Source organism: Talpa europaea, assembly GCF_964194135.1.
Source record: "Talpa europaea genome assembly, chromosome: 3".
NCBI lineage: Eukaryota > Metazoa > Chordata > Mammalia > Eulipotyphla > Talpidae > Talpa > Talpa europaea.
The window spans coordinates 93,672,131-93,695,970 of NC_140069.1; the positions used below are offsets into that span (position 1 = coordinate 93,672,131).

Genomic DNA, 23,840 nt, shown 5'->3' on the forward strand with positions numbered 1-23,840 from the left:
ATGTATGTGTACTTGTGTATTATACATATAAGTATTAATTTTATACCAAAAATCATAAATGACATCTATATCAAATTTGCAGACAAATAAGACTTTAAAAGTTAATAATTTATATGAATAAACAGCATTAGAAATGAAACAGAAGAAATTTCCATGAATGGAAATGAAATGCGAAGCATCACAAGAAATTATTATGAATTTCTATGACAAAAAATTCAATACCTTGAATAATGGGGCAAATTTCTAGAACAATATAATTAACCAAGACTAAATCAGAAAGAAACAGAAGAGTTGAATAAACCGATCATAAACATGTAAATTGAAGGAGCTATTAAATATCTCACCAAAAACAAAAGTTAGATTATTTTACAAGCAAATTTTATCAAACCTTTAGAGAAGAATTTACTCCCATTTTGCTGAAGTTACTTCTAAAAATCCAAGAAGACAGAATGCTCCCTACTACATTTTAAGATGCTAACATTACCCTAATGCTGAAACCAGATAAAGACAGCACAAGAAAAGGCAGCTACAGACCACTATCCCTGGTGAATATTTTCAACAAAATATAAGCAAAGTGGATTCAACAATAAATTACAAGAATTATACATCATGATCAAGTGGGATTTATCCCAGGGAAGTGGGGATGATTTAAGATATGTAAATCAATCGATGCAATACATTATATCAACAAAAATATGATAAAATTGTTATGCTAATATTGATAGATGCAGTGAAATCATTTGATAAGACTCAACACCCATTTTAAAAAAATAACCTCTAAACAAGATGAGAACAGAATGAACCTATCTCAACATAAACAATGAATGAATAGAGCAAAATGGTATGTTACAAAATCAAAATATAAAACTCTTTACATTTTTCTATACAATGAAAGAGAAAAAAGAAAATAATTCCATTCATAATGGCTTAAAGAAATTAAAACCTTGGATTTAGCTGTGAAGTTGCAGGACCTATACAATGAAAATGACAAGATTTTGTTAAAGGATTTAGATCGTGATGTAAGGAGATGATCGTCCATGCTCATGAATGGGGAGAATCAACATAGTCAAAATGACTATCTTACCAAAAGTGGTACATAAATCATAAAAAAACAATTATTCCTTAAAGAAATTGAACAAAATATTCTAAAATTTATATGTAACCATATTTTTGACTAGCCAAAATAATGCTGAGATAAAAGAAGAGCATTGGAGGCATCATATTAGCTGACTTTGTACTGAAAAACAACAGCACTTAAAACAATAAGGTACTGACATAAAAATAGACACATGGGTCATGGAACATAATTAAAAGCCTAGAAAACATATCAATACTTAATTCATGATAAAGGAGCCATGAACCAAGAGGAAAGAAGAATCTTCTTTAACAAATATTTCTGATGAAACTGGATGACCACAAGCAAAGGAATGAAATTGGACCACTTTTTAATTCCATGCACAAAAATTAATTCTAAATGGGTTAAAGAATTATAAGACCTGCAGCAATAAAGTGCATAGAAAGAAAGAATGGCAATAAGTTTCATGACATCAATGATAAAGATGTTTTTGGTGACTCGACCCATATGGCAAGGGAAATAAAAGCAAAAATAAACGGTTGCGATTACATCAAATTTAAAAGTTTTACAAAGCAAAATGAAATGTAAGTAGATAAAAGACTTTCCACTGAATGGGAGAAAATATTACACATTATACAACTGACAAAGGGTTACTATCCAAGATAATTAAAAAATGTATACAATTTAAAAGTGAAAAAAAAGGACCAACTAGTAAATGGGAAGCAATTCTGAAGAGACAATTCCCCAAAGAGGATATTCAGAAGGCCAATAGATACATAGAAAAATGTTTATCCTCACTTTTAATAAATATATGCAGGTTAAGTCCACAAGAAGATATCATCTTACACCTGTCAGAATAGCAACATATTAAAAAGACCCCCAGACAAGTGCTGGAGAGAATGCAGAGAAAGAGGAACCCTATTACACCATGGGTGGGACTATAACTGCTACAACTTTTTGGGTCTGAATGTACCTTAAAATTTTAAAATGGAACTGCTGTATGACCGAGCAATCTAGTCTTTGGCATCCATCCAAAGAACATAAAAGAATCAACTCCAAGAAATTCGATGTGCTGCAGTGTTGCAGCACTATTTCCCATAGCTAGGACATGGAAGCAACATAAGTGCCCACTGCTAGAGGACTGGATAGAAAAGATGTGGTATAGTCACACAATAGAACGTGATTGGGCCATAAGGGAAGATGAAATGTTGCCATTTATAGCAAATGGAAAGAGTCCAAGAGAATTATGTGCAGTAAAGCTAGTCAGAATGACAAAGAAAAAGTTTGGACAATTACAGAATGGACAATTTGACAAAGCAAGTTGCTTATAAAAGCTAATGGATATTAATAAACGAAACAAGGTTTCTGAGGGTAGGAGGGAGTAGGGATGCAGAAAGGGCCAAAGGATGGGAAATATTATGGAATTAAAGCTTAAGATTTTTATTGTGTGAAATGAAAAAGGTAACAATCTGATCTACTCGTAATCTAAATACTTTCTGCTGCAGTGTTGATATGTTAATATGCTCTGTGTACCTAGCCTGTGCTAAATATTTTAAATAGATAATCACATTTAATATTGACAAAAATCTTTATGCAACATATACTATCATTCATTTAAATTTATAAATTAAAAAAATGGGACAACTGAGATTTCAAAAAGTTAAGCAACTTTCTTTTTGTTGCACAGCTGGTAAGTAATAAACCCAAGTAGTGTGAGCTAATGCTCTTCATCATTGCTCCCAACTGCTCTCAAGTAGAGAACATGTTCACAATTCATCACATTATGTTGACTCTCTCTTCTAAATATCTCTTGGGTCTTCAACCTCCTGCCACATTCCTGACCTTCAGGATCTATCAAGCCAGATTGGTACAGATTCTCCTGCTTTTTTCTGGTAATCTGACTCCTTAAATTCATTTCTAACACACATAGCAGGCCAGTGATTACAAATTAGCTCATATTAGCATAGGTTACCCACCCTCTGCTGCATCATAGTCCCTGACTCTGGAACAAGGGCCTGTTCAGTGCCTCTCAAGTAATTCTGGGTATTTCTGAGGAAGTCTCATGTGTTCAGGAACACCTCTGTGCTCATTTGAGAACCAGCAACACCTGACATGTCTTCCTTGACACAACCACTACCCAGCCTTTGGTTGATGCCTCCCATATTCTCAAATCTTTATATGCATCAGAATGCTAAATATCCCTTCATTTCCTTTTGTACCTGATATCTTCTACCAGAAATTAGAAGTATGCTCTCCTTCAAAATGCATGACCCATTTTGTCACAGGAGGCCCAAAAGAACTGTGTTTGTGCCCTAAAAAAACAAAACTTTCACCTTTTACCTGAAAGCCTGGCCTCTTAGAGCTCAAATAACCATTCTGTGGGGGCAAGCAAAGGGCAAACTTATTTGTTTCTCTCCCTTCCTTATCTATTCCCATCATTTCTCATAACTCGTCAGAATTTTTCCTATTTCTTTTACCAAAAACAAAGCAAATTCATACAAATGACCATTGAATAGAGAGAATGAGAAAGCAGGATGGCCCTCATCAGGCTCAGCAGCTCTGCCAACAACAGTGTGAGTCCTCCTGTAACTAAACTTGAAATGCAAATCTAATCATGCTCTTGCACTCCGTAAAACATCTAAATTAGTACTCATCATCTTTAGAATGAAGTTAAGACTCCTAAAAGTGGTTAACAAGGTCTTCAACTGGACACTTTCAGTTTTCTTCTCCTCCCTCACCTGATGAAACCTCTTGGATCAACTGTACTTCAAAATCCATATTCAAGAGGGCCAGGCAATGGCACGTGGAAGCAGGACAGGATAATGGCAGCCCACAGAATCATTGTAGAATGCTGTATTTACGTATTCTGCATGTTCACAATATGCTTCTTCCTTTGTCAATTTATTACTATATGAAAAGCATGATTTAAAATTCTCAGGGTAACCTAATAACAAACTTACCATCAATAATGAGAACTGTTTTAGCCTTTACTAAAGTTGTGGACAAAAATAACATTATTATTGTTATTAATATTAATTTTTTTGCTCAATACCAAGCAGATGGAAATCACTAGTAAATAGTAGTTATCACAGGTTCATTAGTCAATAATGATGTAAGTTTGGTTATAATTGAATATAACCATTTTAGTATCTTATTTTTATATATTGCATATTTTAGGTTTATATTATAAATATAATTTTCTTTTTTCACATTTTTATCACATCTATTATGCATTTCTTCTCTTTTTCATCTTTACATATTTTTACATCATTGTTAATTTTTGTACAGTGTTTGGTTTCTCCTCTCAGGTGTTGTCCCCATAAAATTACGAACAATTGAGACACCCGTGAACTGTCACCATAGACTCTTGTGCTTTTCCCTCCTGTTTTGATCCCTATTCCTCTCCCTCCCAGACAAGATTTTAAGCTAAAATATTAAGTATATTTTAATAATATTGTATTAGCCATTTGTTCTTTGAGGATATTTAAGGTTGTTTATTAAACCTGAATTATAGTTCTTTCCTCTTTTCAATTCTCAGAAGAAATCTGTTGGTCTGTTCATGGAGTTAGGAATGAATAAATGCAGAGCAATAAAGATTTTAAATGGAATAAAGTATAACAAATAGGAAAATCTCAGGGAAGATAGGGTTATTGAAGATCAGACATAATGAGAAAACTGGGGAAACTTTGGAATTGAGAAACATTTTCAATTGGATTTTAATATATATATGTGGATTTTAAAATATATATGTGTGTGTGTGTCTGATAAATGATCCCAGGCAATAAGATAGTCATATCAACTTAAGTACTAAACAATAAAATATTGTATTGAGTAAATTTTTTAATTAAGAATATCAACAAAAGTGCAATTAACATTGCCTTGCTTATTAATTTTCCCCAACAAAATAAAATAATTCCAAACGTGTTATATTATGTATGTTCTCTGACGGTGTTCAGCTAACATTTACATAATGTTCAATATATGCAGATACGTTTATAAAATTGTGTGTTTATGTAGGAACTCAACACTCATTGCAAATCTTATGACTGAGGTGCTGTCATCTCCCTTGTAGAGATGCAGAAGATGAATTAACTCCTCCAAAATCACATAACTAACAAGTAACAAAGCTAGAATTCAAATCCAAACAATCTGGCTGTAGATTCCATACTCCTAACCACTATGCCATTTCAGAAATTATAAAATAATTTGGTGAAATATCAAAGACCAAAAGGATATTACATTGTAGTAAGAAACACATTTTCCACTTGATGAACATTGCTAAAATCAGGAGGCTGACATTAAGCTGAAAGCTAAAACAAGGCAAATATTATGGCAGGACTGAAGAGTTTGATATGTGTAGTAAGTGGGCTATGGTTACTAGCAATAATTATGAGGCTTGAGCATAATAAAGAAAAATTTGTTTATTGATAGATGCAAACAATTTTTTTGAAAACAATATTTGCTTCCCCCCACCCCCTCAGATTGAGTACCCATAGAATTTCCTTCCCCAAGGCACCCGTGCACCATCCCTACTGTCCCCCGTGCTTCTCCCTCCTGCCACCGTTCTCCCTCTCAAACAATTTATGGTAAATGAAACCACTTAGCAGAATCACACACCTTCTGCTGCTGCTGCTGCTGTGGGCCAACCTATTGTTTAAAACAATGCTGGAGGGCCTCCCTGGTGGCTCAGGGATTAAAGACAGCTCTATCAAGCTACTGCCAGCCACTGTAGCACAAGTTTGATCCCTGGCAGGGAGGTGACCCACGTGGTGCAACAGACCTCTCCAGTCTCACCTGCTGCTCCTCTCAGCAGTATATATCAGTAGATCTGCCTGTTTTGCTCCCACTGTCTCTGGTGAATCCTCTACCCCCCGCCTCTGGCTTACACCCCAGTTCTTGTATGCATAAATAAATGAATCTTAAAAAAAAAAAAATCAGTGCTGGAAGGTTAACAGTTTACTGATAAACATTATAAGTGATCTGATTAAAGTTATTGACCCATGAGAGCAAATACTAGAAATATTTCAGAAACTAAGAGCTATAATATATATATATATATATATATATATATATATATATAGCACAATAGATTTATAAACCTTTGTTTTTATCCTGATATTTATGCAGGTAGCTAATACATAAACTTTATTAATAAAAAAATTAGTAAAACAATAAAGCATACATAAGAAAAATAAGCAAGCATAATTCTGACAAAAGGGCTACACAAACAGGGAATCTGAAAAGCATCCAATTTGATGGTTCAGTCCTGTTAAACAATCTTTAGATTTCGACTGCAGTCCTAGACACCAGAGATAAGGCAGAATGGCCTGATAGCAGCCTGTTATCGTGTATCTTGCTAATAGAGAGAGCAGATTTGAGTTTTAAAGAATAGATCATTGATAATAATGGCATGTTACAAATGATTTATCCTATATACATATTATTAATCAGGTTTAAACAATACTATTAATTTGATAAGTCTTTTTGAAGCTAAACCAATTATTCTTACGGAAAAATACCTGCTAGATGCACATTATTTCTTCTCCCTTTTACAAAGATGCTCTGAGAGGTTAAGTCAATTTCCCCTAACTTACACTTTTGTAAACTGGTAGGACTGTGTTTGCTTTATTTATCTATTTATTTGTTTATTTTAAGGTTTCTATCCAAACATATTTTTCCTGGAAAATATTTTATTTTATAATTTTTTATAATTTACTTACATTATTGTTGCTATTTTGGAAGTATAGGATTCCCTTGCTCCTCTGGTATCCCCACTGTAGTGTACCCACCACCAAATCACCCACAGTTCACCACCATAGTTCATTTAGAGTATAAATGCAGAAATCTTTACTCTTGATTCCATGCTCTTTTAAATAGCTTTATTTAGCTTGCTTAGAAAGGTACATGAAATATAGTTATTATTTCGTTGAAATGATCATTTCAAAACACATTTCTTATTTTCAACCCCACTAAATTTCCAATCCCCAGGTCTAAACTCTTGGGAGCTTAAAACTATTTCTTGACTTTGCTTTTAGGAATAAGATTCAGGCTTTTAGATAGGATGCAAATTCTACATAGTCTCATGCTATCTACCTTCAGCCTCACCTTGAACTAGCATCCTCTCTAAAATCAGCATTGCTCCTGTTTTGTGGTACTTATTAGGGACCAACAACCAGAACCTCTCTGAACACACTGTTCCTGCCACACAGAATATTATTCTCACACTTTGTCAACTTAAATCCTTCTCATCCTGTATCTTGGGCTCAAGCATCCCTTCCTTGGGGAAATGTTTCTTGACTCTCTTAAATTAGGTCATTATACTACTCTTTCATAGCCCTTGCCTCAGTTGCTCTTTTACATTTATTTGTGCAGAATTTTTATGAATATGTGTCTCTCCCATTAGACTGTAAAGTCCATAGGGGAGTGACTGTATCTATTTTGCTGGTTATTGTATCTTCTGGATTCTAATAGAGTGCCCAACATCTAGAAGACTCTCAATATGTGAATGAACATATTAAAAAACTGATTAAACTTTCTCAAAGTCAAGAAGTAATTACAGAGTGTTTTGTAATTTACAATGCCTTTTAAAATATTTACAAATGCATTCCTTCCCAAATTAAAAAGGAAGAAAGTATTTTGAGGTAAGTTACATGAATCTTAGCAAATATACCCTAGAATTATTATTAAAGGTCTGGTTATGGAGGAAACATCAATTTTCAAATCCAGTTGATGGTGGTTATTCTAGTATATTTTCTTACATGCTATGGGTTGAGCTGTTTCTTTTTTGTTACCCAAACATTTTAACAGGGAGCTCTCGGTAATTGAATTTTAATTCAGTGTCTAAAGAGACTCGAGATATTTTTTCCTTTGACTCATATATGCTTTGGGACAAAGGTAAAATGGGGGGGAAAGTCACACATTTTCTGGAATTTGACATGTTTGATAATTTTCACACAAGCAATTGCATCTGGAGATTGGTTTAAAATATTGTGATTCTCTTTATGTTGAGCTTAGCAAAATGATTTCTTGGGCTGAGAGGTAAAACTTGCTTTTACAAGATTTTGGATCCTACTCAGTTGCCACAACTTATGATGTGTTTGAATTCATGGATTTCAAAAAAATCTATTTATGACATACTGCCATTTTATTATGACTACTTACTGCTTTTTTTTCTTTTCTTACAGCTATATGCTTACCTTTAAAAAATTAGGACCTTTTTGATGAAAGCTATGGAATGTGTCTAGAAAATTCACATAATATAAATACTCATACAGCTTTGTACACAATTTCAGGGGTTTCATATACAGTAGAATTTTTCTAGAGATCCTCAACTGAGAATACCTATTCAAGATAAATCCATCTGATTCATATGTCTTAAATAGCAATGATTTGTATTGCTTGTCATCCCTCTCATTATGATTTGTTTTATATCTGGACTCTAATTATCAAAAGGGAGGAATAAAGGAAATGCTCAAGAGATTCATCATAGTCAAATGAAATCTCTTTTCTCCCTTTATCTTCAGGCTATTATTTCTAGTCCAGAGATCTATTGTTCATGCTGTAGTGCTCACTGGCTACCAACCAGACAGAGGATGCTAGTGTAGGCCATTACACAATTTCATCTTCCTCTGGGCTGTTATATAATTAAACTTGCTCTCTTGAACTTTTTTTCCACAGACAATTGTAAAAATATAGAAGCTGAAAAGCAAATAAAGGAACAAAAATATAACTTGTTTTCTTTTTATTGTGAAAGAAATTACTCATTGTGCACTATTTACTTATTTAATTTTAAAATTTGAAATGTGGTTTCTTTTGTATTCTGGAGTGAAGTAAAAACTCCATTAGCTTAAAATGGTCATTTTCCAAGAGCACTCCAACGTGGCTGTATCTTAAACATTTCAAAAGCAACCAATCTTTCACAGATATAAATGCACATTTCCACCAAATTAGTAATTTATTTTACCCCTGGACCTCTTATAAGTGAGGATCTTTATAAATTCATTGGGAACTATTTACACCTTCTTTATGTCGGTAGTAACTTTCACCAACATTCTATCCAATTGTTAAGTAGGTTCAGTTTTCCAGTATTAAACCTGAAAGCCCCAATCCAGAATTGCAGATTAACAACACACCACACATACTCCCACTGTGCACACATATAAATGCTGGCTATGCTTGTAACCAATTCCCTCTGATAGGGTTGGTGATGCTTTAGCTAAAAGCTTTGTGGTGTTCAGCTCCCCACAGTACTGTTTTGTGAGTCTGTTTACAGATTCCTCATGATTTGAAAATAGGATGATATTTGATATACAAAAATTTATCCTTATGCTGTGCTTTTCATGTATTGTTTGCTGTCATGAAAATATATTAGACAAAGACTCTAGTTTGGAGTGTGAAAAACTTGAAAGAAGGGAGTGGGACTAAACTGACCTCACTGGACTCTTATGCAATGGTCTACATTCTTCGTTGTTTTTTTAGAATGCACTTATGTATGTAATCATTTTATAGATACATAAACATATGAATGTATAGATTTACAAATTATATAAGTGTACCACACTACATTGGTGTATTGTATTTTATAAAACATGCACACAAATCAAAATTAAGAAATAGAAAATGAATTAAATATTTGTAAAAAAACCTTTTAATGGGACAGAAACTTTTGTGCTATGATGAAAAGTGCCAACCTTATTCACATATTGTATGGTAGACTCATTTCAGTGCACAATTCAATAGTTGTTGGCATGTTCACAGTTCTGACCCCACCTCAACTCTAAGTAACCACTAACCCTTTTTCTGTCACCAGAAGTTTAACTATTCTGGAAATTTTACATAAATGGACTTGTACAATATATGGTCTTGTGACTGTCTTCATTTAGCATGCTTTCAAGGGCTCATCCGTGCTGCATCAATGCTTTATTACATTTGTTCCTTTCAAACCTGTAACACCAAATTATTAACTCTAACCAATTCATTACATACCCAGTTATTTTATAACCGGAAGTTTCTACCTTCTGACCCCCTTCATGTATTCCGTATCCTATTCCTCAGCACCAACCGGCCTCCTCTGTAGCACTACAGCGGGGCATGAGGGAATTTTGGTGGACAATCGCCATCAGGGCTGGCTTAGTCCGGCATTGCACATGCCAGGAAGAGGTCTCAGCCCCTTTTCAGTTTGGTTGGGGGTGGGGGGCAGCCAGTAGCAGCATGTCCCCCAAAACAATGGGCAATGGGACACCTACTTCCTCCCCACCTGGCTGACACAGTGGGAGCCTGGAAAATTGCCTGAAGCATTTGTGCCTGGGCCCTACTGCTCCTGGATATTGACAAGGATGAGACAGCTTCCTGTAATTGGCAGAGAGCCCCTCCTTGCATTTTGGGTCTGTGCTGAACTTCTCAAAATCTCCTCAAACCGCAGAGAAGGGAGTGTCAGAGGAAGAGAAATTTACATCCTCCCACCAAAACCTTTGTAAAGCACACAATGAGAACTCAAGGAGGAGCAAGGTCAGGGGTGCAGAAGAAGCTCTTCCTACAGCTAGGCCTGACCCCGGGAGCTGTGCTCTGTGTGGCTTCCGGGGAGCTCCCCAGCTCCGGTTTCTGCATGATCATGAGCCAAACAAGAACACCAAGAGTTTTCGAGAAAGGGTTTCAAGATTGGGAGGAGCTCAGCTTTGAGAGCAGGAGAGACATTTTATCTTTTCCCAGGATGCAATCGAATCACCACTAGAGGAAGCTCAGCCCAGAGAAGAAAACAGCTTTTGACCATTTGTTTAGAGATCTGGGTATGATCTTTTTTTTTTCTTTCCCTCCGAAGTGGGTGGTGAGTGCAGGAGCCTCAGAGCCAACAGGGTGGGTGACCCTTTGGGGTGTCCGCAAGTTTTTTTTTCCAACTGCCCTTAAGGGTCATTGGCGGGACCCTCCCAATCTATGCCTTCAATCACCTGAACCTTTAAAGGACTGCGTTCTTGGTGCTACAAAAACAAGTCTGTAAGGGAACCTGAGGTCACTGGTCGGAAGTGGCCATGTAACAGGGTGGTCCCCAGGAAAGGGGGAGGTTCCCTGCCCCACCCAAGGGAGGGTGGAGCTGAGCAGGAAGAGAAGAAGCTGAAGAAGAGACTGAGGAAGGAAGCAGGATGGAGCCAGGAGACCTGGAGGAGGTGCGTGGAGCCTAGAGACACGTGAAGAAACTGTGCTTGTCTTTTGGTCGTGGACTGGGTGACACAGATGTGGGTGAGACCGGTGGAGAGGTGACCATGGTAGCTTTTATTTTGATGTTGATTTTGCTCTTTTCCTTCCGGGCTTGTTTGGTTGTTTCTGACTCTTTTCTGTGGGTCCCCGCTGGAAGATGCTTTAGACTTGTGGCAGGCCTTGGGGCCTTGCTCTGGGCCAATCCCATTTGGATGGACTTTTGCCCACGAGGGGTCGGGTAACTTTGGGTGCTTTATTTAGAAACTAGACTCTTTGCCTTACCTGTATTGTTTCCTAGTTTTATTAAAGATCCTTCCCATTAAAGTCTCATATGTTTTGTGTTGATGCGGCGGATGGCAGAACCCATTTAGAATAGGCAGGTTTGCAGGGTTTGGGCTGACCCTCTCCCTGTCCTATAATAGCCACAGCCCTGTCTCTAGTGTCCCAGTACCCGCTGGTCCCCCTGCACACCAGGGAGTCAGGTCTGCTCTGATTCCTTTGGAGCCAGCAGCCCAGGCGTGACCCGGGTCTGGAGCAGAGGAGGCCTCTCGATTTGCACTTTCCAGGTGAGAGAGCTCTGTATGCCTTTTCCCCCTGTGTGGATAGACCACCCAATGAGATTTTTAGAAATGCCTGAAAGTGTTGTTACATCTCTGATAAATCTGTTCAATCATTTAAAGGGAAGCAGCAGCTCCACCTTGCCTGTCTCACCGTGGCCTTGTGCCCAGCAGTGCCTTTGCCCCTCGCCTGGGAGAAAAGTCCAGGTAGCAGGCCTGTCCTCCTGGCTCCTGGTGCTAAAATTTCAGGTCATGCTGAAAACTGGATGATTACAGCATATCACAAATATCTTTTTCTCGGGGCATCTCATTTTCTTGAAACAACGATGCAGTTTACTTCTCTCTAATGTGTCTGAGATGTTTGAGATTTCACGTGCGTCCTGCATGGGCTCGGCCCACCTGCCAGGACTTTGGAACTACTCGGATGCCTTTAAAACTACTCTGCTTGCTTTGAAAACAGACCTTTCTCAGCTGGTCGTGGGGACTGTCAGAGTCTGGGGGATCCTGGCTCAGATGAGCGACTGATTGCTTCCTGACCTCAGACTTCCCAGGGGAGCTGTGCACGCTGACCCCTTACCCTCTCTACCCCCACCCTGGCTCCCAAGCCAGGCTGCCAAGTCTTAGATCAGAAGCTCCTACACTTCAGTTTCAAATGTTTCTGGAGACTTCTCCCATGTGCCCTTTTTCCTTTGGTCAGTAAAATGATTAACCACATCCCCCAGCATCTAGAACTTGATGGTATTCTTTTTGTGAGGTATATTGTATGTTGTTAAATGTTTGGATTCAGCAGTTTATATTGGGCACATATAAACACTGGTTCACAGGTTCCTCCAATGGAGGGACTGTTGGACTGGGGTGTGCCCTCTAGGAGTTGCTGGCCATTTAGTGTTGTTTGATTAAAGACCTTGACATAATTGATAGCTTTGGTTTTGTGAATTTAAATATATTAAGGCAATTCACTAAAATTCATTCTATGGGACTATTTATATTTTTATACTTTTTAAGCTCTCTTTATTTTTCTGTTTATGGTTTAGTACCTATGTTTTCCCCTAAGAATAGCAAATAATACTGTATACTTATGAAAAAGTAAGAAAAATTCACTTTTTTTATGACTGGAAAATACTCCATTGTATAGCCATACCATATTTTTTGTATCCATTCATCAGCTGATAGACATTTGTATTGTTTCTATTTTAGGCCACTTTGGATAGTGTTGCTATGAATAAATTTTGTGGGACAAATATTTTAATTTCTCTTAGGTATATACATATTATTGAAATTGCTGGGTCATATGGTAGCTGTAAGTTTAAATTTTTCAGGAATCACCAAACTTTTCCTAATGATTGCATTATTTTACCTTCTCAAAACAGCGTAGGGAAGATTGAGTTTTTCCAAATCTTCAGCAATACTTCCTATTACCTATCTTTTAGTTATAAGCATTTCTAGTTGGTATGAAGTTATATATTCTATGGTTTTGATTTGCAAATCCCTGATGGCTAATGGTATTGAGCATATTTTTCATGTGTTTATTGGCTATTTGTATATGTATTTTAGAGAGATATTTATTCAGGGACTTCACTCATTTGTAAATTGGGTTGTTTCTATTATTGAGACATACAACTTCTTTATATATTCTGGTTACAAGTCTCCTATCAGATATATGGTTTGCATATATTTTCATTGATTTGTGGTTATTTTTACTTACTTGATGGTGTCCTTTGAAGCACAGAAGTTTTTATCTTTGATCTATTTTTGTGGTCACTTTTGATCTTCTAAGAAGATTTTCTCCTTTATTTCCTCTAGGATTTTTATAGTTTTGGCTCTTATATTTGGTTCTATGATCCATTCAGAGCTATTTTTTGGTGTGTGGTGTGAGGAAGGATTCAGTTTCATACATTTGCATGTAAATACACAGTTATCCCAGCTCCATTTTTTGAAAGACTATTCTTTCTCAAATTCAGTTGTTCTGGAACCCTTGGTGAAAATATATTGATCATAAGGGTAATAATGGCTTATTTCTGGATTCTCATTTCAATTCCATTGATCTACATATCTATCCTTATGCCAAGACCATGCTGTTTTGATTATGGGTAGCTGAATGTTAAGGTTTGAAATTGGAATCCACCCTCCTACCTCACAGAGTTTGTTTCATGTGACCTTTGATGTAGGGACCAGTTATAAATTATAGTGTCTACCCATATGTTAAATTTTAGTATAGTTTTTTGCTACTTTGCATTTTTACTATAAATTAAATATGAGTAGAAGTTCTGTTCTTTTCTTCTGTGCCTCATCAGCTTGTTATGTGGTCTTCACTTTGGAGACCACTGTTCTCAGATACCATACTTGGGCTTTATTCTGTACTACATCAGTTATCAATCAATAGCTCACCCCTACATGACTCTAAGGAAATATTGAATCACCTGTCCATTCCTAATAACATCTCCAGAATAAACATTTTCTGAAATTTCATTTCAGTAACCCTGTTTTTATGCTCTGATAGGGTAGGTCATTCCAAACACTAGTGAGTAAAAAACAAAATACTAGAGGATATTTTAATTACCAAAGGATGTACTGATAAAATGTGAAGAAGAAAAATTAAAAAAAAAATACATAGATCATCCTACTCAGTCAAATAAATTAGATTTTCCCCTTGCTAATCCTAGCTAGAGGCAGTAATATTTCTGTGATATAACATGTGCATTCTTCAGACTCATGACTTGGTGAGTCACTGTTGGTTTCCAGACTCTAGGTTTGGCTCTGTATATGTATTGATAACGATGATGTAGTTGGGGTTTCTGTTCACAGATAATTTGCATCTGATAGTCTCTCTTTGTTTAAGGCTGAATTGATAGGGAAGCTTATTTATCATAAATACACATACATATCACTGAAAACATTGTTATTAAAATAAACTAGAGCATTTCAAAGTAATTTTCAGATAGATACAATTTACATATATGTTTATCAAATACTTTGGAAAATACACATAGCCAACATAAGAACATAACATTACCATTATACAGAAACAATTGTTATTGAATGTCTTTTTGTTTCTGCAGATATTTTCTTAAAGTTTGCATATTTAGATTTGTTTTTTTCTGCCATTTCAAATGATTTTAAAATTTCCAATTTATATCCTTTTGCACTAATTTCTTAGTCCTTTCAGTATCATTGCTTTATCACTGAATTTAATGATATGTTGAAATTCTAAAGACAAAATATACACATTGTACATGTAATTGTATTCATTTTCTATCAGTGAAAGTTAGTACAAATTAATGAATAACTTATGAATATATGAACTAAAAGTAAATTAGCATACTTAAAGTTAGTTTAAAAATCCTTTTTATGCTTATTTTACTATTTCCTTTTACTTTTTCATTTCTTTTTTTCTTTCATTTTTTTGTTTTATTTTTTAATGAATCTTTGTTTCCTCCCTAGAAAAAAGAACTCTTTTCAATAAATCCATTTATTTCTATGTTACAGTGATCTATCTTTTGTATGTGTCGTTTATTAGACATTCAAAATTGATTTTGAACTTACTTATATGCAGAGAAAATAATAAAGATCATAAAAATGAAGATCCATAACATCAACTAAAAGATAAAACATATGATCAACAATTGAAATTTATTTCTCTCCTATTTTGTTCCCTTCCCATTATTTCTCTTCTGAATTTACTTTTTCCCCCATGCATGTCTTTATATTTTGATATACACTTAAAATATATGCTATTAATTTGCATATTTTAAACTTAAATAATTTCCTTCATACTCATTCTTTGCTTGCTTTTTTTCACTCGCCGCTTTTGCTGCAGGCTTATATTCTACCTTCACTCTTACTAATGTTAGTGGATTATTCTTTAAATTGGTTATAACAATTTATTTTCCTACAATTAGTCTATGAATTTCTCTTGATCTTTTGCCATGAATGCTTGCTTTCATCATACTTTCAAATTTTTGTAAAACGTGATGAGTATAAAATGATATGTTGACTTTAATCTGCATTTTCTTGAGTACCAGTAAGATTGTTTCTGTTCATATATTTGTTGAATAATTGAAATATTTCATTATTTCCTAATCATAGTTTTTGTCCATTTTTCTATACATGTTTACTTTCAGCAATTATGTGTATATATATGTATATATTGCACACATAAACACTGCTTTATGTTATATTTTGCAAATACTTACCTTCAAGTTCTAACTTGCATTTTTCTGACTTGTGATAAATAGATGCATTTGAATTCCTTTCCTACCCCAAGTTCAGAATGACAGTCTCCATATTTTTTCCCTAAAATTAAAAAAAATACATTTTACCTATCAGTTTGTAATAACTTTCAGTAATTTTTTTGTGTAATCTAGGTGGCTGTCCTAACTGTTAGTCCTTTATTGATCATTCCTCGTTTAACTGCTAACCTGTATGTCATCTTTGCTTTATGTTGAGGGCTATATACTCATGGGTCTGTTTCCCTAGCTTTCTATTCTACTCCATCAATTTATGCTTATACTACTACTCTATGCCTTAAATAATTTAATGTTTAGTACCTATATGTATCTTGTTGGGCAGATCTCCCCAACTTATTATTTACTTTCAGAATTCTCTTAGCTATTTTTTTTGCATTCTTTCTCCTATGCAAAATTTAGAGTCAGCTGGAACATTCCAAAAATTATAGATTCATTTGGGAAAAATTGTTATCTTTATGATAATTCATTCTTCCTAGACCAGGATATAGTATATCTTTTCATCTACTTACTTTCCATATCTGACTATAGTATGGCCATCATGCATGATAACATGATAAACATGATATTTAGCCCTTTTTCAGTTAAATATATGTACAAACACAAAGACACACACACATGCACACACACACACACACACACCCCTTACCATTTTAACCATGCCGTTCAGTGACTTTAACTAAATTAGCATTGCCATATTCTATTACCATCATCCATTTTCACAACTTTTTCATCATCCCAAATTGAAAGTCTATACCCATTGAACAGTACTCCATTTCTCCCTCTTCCTAGACTTAGGCAGTCTTTATGAATTCTCTGTCTTTATGAATTGACTGATGTGACCTTATCATACAAGTTGAATCATAAAGTATTCATTCTATGTAAATGGCTTATTTTACTTGGTGCAATGACTTTAAGGTTCATCTTGATTTATAGCACATTTCAGAATTCCCTTCCTTTTTTAAAACTGAATAACATTCCATTGTAGTTTTTTAAAATTTTTTAATTTTATGTATTTTTTACATTTTTCATTTCGCACAATGTATGCATTTTCATTTTGGTTATAGTCCCCATGCAATTCCTACCACCCTTGTTTTGATCCTACTCTCTTCTCCCCCACACCCTCCATAGTGTGTCTCTGGTTTATAGTTGCTTGTTGCTTGTTGATTTTGATTTCACTTTATTATAATTAGTCTTTTTTCCTGGTCCCTTTTTAGGTTTACTAAATTCCTGCTATGAGTGAGACCATCCGGTATTTTTCTTTTTCTTTCTGCCTTATTTCACTCAGCATGATTCCTTCTAGCTCCATCCATGTTGCTGCAAATTTCATGAGTTTATCTTTTTTGATTGCTCAGTAATATTCCATTGGCTATATGTACCATATCTTCATCCAGTTATCTGTTTGGGGGCATTTGGGTTGTTTCCAAAGTTTAGCTATTGTATATAGTGCTGCTATAAACATAGGGGTGCAGGTGCCCTTTTGAATTAATGTTTCTGTGTCCTTTGGGTAAATACCTAGGAGTGGAATTGCTGGATCATATGGAAGCTCCATCTTTAGCCGAGTGAGGAATCTCCACATAGCTCTCCATTGTAGATATTTTTAAAAATTAGTTGACACTTGTTTTATTGTATTGGACAATTTTGTGGGGTTTTTTTTAATATTTTACTGTATTTTTTATTAAACACTCTTGTTTACTTTTTCACAATATATGATTTCTCCCTTTAGGTGCAGCCACCATCCCTTTAGTTTACCCACCACCAAAGTGCCCACAATCTTCCAACACAGAGAGTACCATACTCTCCTCCCCCACCCCCCCCAGACCTCATTTTCTACTCTTCAGTTTTCCCTCCTTTCCCCTCCTGAATGTCTCAGATCAAAGGTCTGCTTTCAGGATCTACTATCTGCTTTCAGGAGTTGGTCTTACAGTTTGTCTTTGTCTGACCCTTTGTTTGGTTTGTCTAGTTTTCACATGTAAGTGAAACCATCTAGTATTTCTCTTTGTCCTTCTGGTTCACTTAATTTGGCATAATGCCTTCCAATTCCATTCATGTTGCTGAAATGGCACCAGTTTATCTTTTTTATTGCTGAGTATTATTCTATTCTCTGTATATACCCCATCTTCTTGATCCATTCATCAGTTCTGGGACATTTAGGGTATTTACATATCTTAGCTACTGTAAGGAGTGCTGCTATAAACAGGGGTGCATGTTTCCTTTGAAATTAGTGTTTTTGTTATTAGGAGTGGAATTGCTGGGTCATATGATAGATCCATTTTTTTTTAAATTGTTTTTTTATGAACAAGGCAGTTTCCTAAAGGTCAATTTTGTAACTGTTACATATGTGTGCTTGAAATAATATTTGTTCATTGACTGCAAAATTCAGTATATATCTCCAACCTAGTGAATTTTGTCACTCATTCTGTAACTGTTATAGGACAGGGAGAGGGGCAGCCCAAACCCCACAAACCTGCCTATTCTAAATGGGTTCTGCCATCCGCCGCATCAACACAAAACATATGAGACTTTAATGGGAAGGAACTTTAATAAAACTAGGAAATAATAAAGGTAAGTCAAAGAGTCTAGTTTCTAAATGAAGCACCCAAAGTTACCCATCTCCTCGTGGGTAAAAGTCCATCCATATGGGAATGGCCCAGAGCAAGGCCCCAAAGCCTGCCACAAGTCTAAAGCATCTTCCAGTGGGGACCCACATAAAAGGGTCATAAACAATGAGACAAGCCCTGAAGGAAAAGAGCAAAATTAACATCAAGATAAAAGCTGCCATGGTCACCTCCCCATGGGTCTCACCCACATCTGTGTCACCCAGTCCACACCCAAAAGACAAGCGCAGTTTCTTCACGTGTCTCTAGGCTCCACGCGCCTCCTCCAGGTCTCCTGGCTCCATCCTGCTTCTTCCCTCCTCAGTCTCTTCTCCCACTTCTCCTCTTCCTGCTCAGCTCCACCCTCCCTTGGGTGGGGCAGGGAACCTCCCCCTTTCCTGGGGACCACCCTGTTACATAACCTCAATCATTTTTTCATAAATTTATTATAACTTCTTTTTGATATCAATTTGGTATAGATACTTCAGAGTTTTTTTTTTTTTTAATAGGTCTGTCAGTTTATGCTTTTTACATTTTGAGTCCATGTTATTAAACTTAGGCTTTTATGTTGTTGTCATTAATTGAACTTTTGTATTATCTTATAGGTAGCCATATATGGCCTCTGATACTATTTCCCTAAAGTCTATTTTTTTTCTACTTTAATATGACTACAAAAGACTTTTACTCCTCTTTTGTTTTTGTTGTATTTTGCTTATATGTCTTCGTAGAAACTTTTAATTTATTCTGCCAAAGAATATAGCCTCACTACTTTTTAAATTCAATTTGACTGTCTCCATATTTTAACTAGTATATTGAACACATTCACAGCAACTTCATTTAGTGATATATGGGATTTGTTTCTAGCATCTTACTTTGTAAATTGTTTGCTTGACTTTTTCAGTGTTTCATTTTTTTTCTACATTTATTTTTAGATTGATTGCTTCTTAGTTTTGCTTTTTCAAAATTTGTTGTCTACTTTAAAGTTATGCATATTATTTCTATTTATTTAATAGCTACTTTTAAATTATTAACATGTTGTTTAGCTTTAAAAATCTAAAATTATCCAGTATTTCTTCATCCATCCTGAATAATACAAAGGCTTTAGAACATGAAAATTCTCAATAGCCCCTGGCATCTTACAAGATAACCTCTAGGGATATTTACGATTCTAATTTTCTGTAAGAGCAAGACTTCTGAAATTCAAAGCACTGTCAGCTAAACAGAAAATTTAATTTGCTCATAAGGCCAAACAAGGAGAAACTTATTCTTTAAAGAGATGGCTTTAGAAGTAGAATTTTAAATGGAGGCCTATTTTTTTCCTAATTTCTTTTCCATGATTTTTTTTAAACTTAAGGTCATATATTAAACCAGTTTGAATAATTCTGATTACTTCAAAGATTAAACACTGTAATTTATGATTTCTGTATTTTTTCTTGCTGAAATTGCAAGATCATTTTGATTATTGCTTACAATGAGTATCTGCATGTCTGGAAGCATATATACTATCCAGAACAAAGTAAAAACCTAGAAGCCCTAAAATAGATTCTTCGAGAGATATATTAATCAAATGTTTTCTTGAGGTGTGTGTTTATCATTCACTTAATGGACATAACACATTTTCAGTGGTACACAATAGATGAAACACTCATTTGTGCAGCCATCTAATTTTTAATAATGGTGAGTTTTAATTGTTTGACATTTAAATTTTCTAACAATGCAGAAGAAAATGCACTTTCCTACATAGAAGTATGAAAATGACCATGAACAAAAGGGTTTCTCATTAAAATTGCTAATATAAGAGAAAAAAGATTCATTTAAACTTGGTCAATTCTAACTATTGCAGAAAAACATTATCTCACTTTTCATCCTTGAGAAGGATCTGTTTTAGTGGTCAGAGCAATATCCCTCTGAAATGAAAGTGGCCTGCCTTTTTGTCATACTTTGGTGACTATTAGCACTGTGATAATATATGCCTTACCAGTCAAAATTTGCTTTTTAGGTTAAAATCCATATGTTATTTGGAAAAATGCATAATTGTAGTCAACTCTTACAAAAGCAAGTTTCTTTCTTTCATCAATAGTCCTGTTTTGGCAGAAGGTTCGAAAATATTTGACCTATGTCTGCTCTTAGGTCAAAGGATTATGAATCTGTCCTGATGAAGTGTTTGAAAGACTCAACTTGTTATTTTAAATAACATTTACCATTTTTCCTAACATTTGATTATACATTATATTGCAGAAAATGGAAAACCACATAAAAGTGCAAAAGAAAAATAATTCTCGAATTATTCATTTCTGTTATTATTTCTTGGCTCTGATAAATAATTTCAGAGTATTGTCCCTTGATAATTGTTTTGTCTGGTCTCTGTATTCTATATCCTTATAGACTTTTTATGTAATCATTCTCTCACTATGTGTGAAACAGTGCGGAATATATGAACCAAAAGACAAACTAATGTAACTTATCAACTAAGGATAAAGTGCTTGAATTTTGGGTGTCAATCCACAATATCAGGAGCTACACTAAACCCACTTTCTTGTATAAGGGGAGGTATATAGCTTATACAGGGTTCTGCACATACAATAAATATTGAATAGACCTTTTGATGAATGACTAACAGCTATTGAACAAGTAGTTGTCTTTTACCTATATTGTCATATTCCTAATAGTAGAGAGTGATAGGATGTTGCTTGCCTAGTTGTGAAATTTTGTATTAACAAGTTTTTCATGTTTATGAGTTGACAAACTTATATTACATTATCTCACAGGGTTATTATGAAATACAAGTGAAGCAATAAATATAAATGAAAAAGGAAGTTGGTGTTTTTCACATGGAGATCTTATAGTATTGAGCTGTTCATTAAGAGAAAAAAAATTCAGTCATCCTAAACATGGTTATGTTTTTGCAAAAGAAAGTCACCATTGATCCAAATATTTGTTACATATTTTTTAAAGATTTATTTATTTATGCATACAAGAACTGGGGTACAGGCCAAGGTGTTAGGGTAAGAGGATCACCAGAGACAGAGTAGGGAGCACAACAGGCAGATTGACTGAAATACACTGCTGAGGGGAGCAGCGGGCGAGTCAGGAGAGGTCTGCTGTGGCATGTGGGTCACCTCCCTGGCCGGGGATGGAACTTGTGCTTCAATGTTGTGGATAGCTTCACAAGCTGTGTCTTAACCCCTTGTACCACCAGGGAGGCCCTGTTGCATATTTTTAATGTGTAAATAATTGTTCAGCACCAAGGAAAAATGGCAGATATATCAGATGCAGCAGGAAATAAGCTCACAGATGAGTTAGATCTGGTCCCTGGTTCAAACGCTTCAATATTATGCAATGAAAAATAATCTCATACACATACGTATACACATGCACAAACATGCACACATGCACAAATTCATCTAGAGCAACCCCTTTTAACCTGGCTAATTCCAATTTATCATTCACAACTCCAGTTAAACATTACTTTCTTAGATGAAATTTCCCTTGACTGCAACATCAGATTATTATTTATATTTTGTCATAACACCCTCCATTTTTCCTGTACAGCATTTATATTTGTAACTACATTATATGCAGAAATATTTTGTGTTTGTTGCCTCACTCATCAATAAACATTAAAAAGACAACACATACCAGCAAAATATCTGGCACAGAGTATGAACTCAATAAGTAGTTATTGCAGACAATAAATTTAATATATAAAAGATAAGGGCAGAAAAAAAGTGTAAAGGAAATTTAATGGGAAGGAAAAGCACATTTAAAGTGTGAGCTCAAAAACCAGCTCTGTATACAATTTGAAAACTTCACAGGATGTGTATGAGTGCTGAGGGTGAAGCTTCATAGGCACCCCTAAGGGACACAGGAAAGACAGATCAGTGGAAGCATGAATAAACAAGGCCAACATTTCCATTAGACAGACATACTGCCCAGAGCCTATTGTACATCAAGAGACTCATAAAATGTTTAAATTTTAATTCTTTAATCAGAAGTAAAATAAATATCATAACAATGGCTATATAATAATAAATCCAATTATGGTCATAAGCATCAAATGTAGTTTTTAATTTTTAATGGCAGAAGGAACCCAGAAAGGCAAGAAAGCTAAGTGTCCATGAAAGTAAATGCAACCCTGGGGATTTCATTTGTTTTATAGTAGATAGGATTTGGGCTAGACCTGGGACAGGAATAGAAATTCTAAGACCAAGAATGCAAGTTGGCTTCAAGTCAGGGAGATCCCAAATGATAGGTTAGGGATATCATTCAAATTTTGGTTTGTCTACAGAGACATTTTATATCAACGTTTTTGCTTACAGTAGGACTTTAGGTAGAGAATTCTTGCAGGAAGGAAGAGGACAGGTTGGTATTAGGAGTAACCCTACTCTAATCATTAGAGTCTTTTGTTTTAATTTAGAGTTAAAGAGGTTATAATAGGAAGAGACAGAAGGAATGGATATTAAAAATTTTCAGGTACATATGTACTCATGTATTTTAGATCATATACAGAAACATGCCTTTCCCTAATAGAAAACTGGCAAAGTCATAATTGTATGCTGGTATTCCCTTTGATTATAAGATCCATGAAATTAGAGGCTATAACAGTTTTACTGCTGTATTCTCAGAGCAGTGAACATGGAAATACTCAAGAAAACAGGATAGTTAGACTTTTATAAAAATGTAAAAGTTATTATAACTAGAAATAGATCCTTACCAAGCCATTGTAATCATCAAAGCAACTGTCCAAAGTCTGAGTAAATGACAAACATCTTCCAATTTATTGATAGTTTGATAACTCTGCAGAACAAAATTGAAGTAATGACATACACATATATATTAATTATAACCTATTTTAAAGTTAATTTGAAATGATTCTTAATTTTGTTTCTAATTTGGGAAATGTGTGCCTATGAACTTTATATTCACAACCATAACTCCCATGTTTATATGTAATATTTATAAACATACAGAAAAAGTTACAATGACATGAAACCAAAAAATATGCATTGAGTATAGATGTGTTGTATGTCAATTTGTTAGCATTCTCACTAAGTAATTTGTGTGCTTATGATATACCAAACCTTGAGTTAGAAATATGGGTATGGTATATGCTATATGTTGGGTTCTAGGGGAGCATCTAATCTTATAGAAAGGTGAAGTCAAAGTCTCACCAAAA

At 35.0% G+C, this 23,840-nt stretch overlaps 1 protein-coding gene across 4 annotated transcripts in view; it reads left to right on the forward strand.

Moving 5' to 3' along the window:
• The window catches only part of HDAC9 (histone deacetylase 9), a gene marked incomplete at both ends in the record, with an annotated part of 409,639 nt that overhangs the window by 122,536 nt on the left and 263,263 nt on the right, over positions 1–23,840 (forward strand). The window lies entirely within an intron of this gene.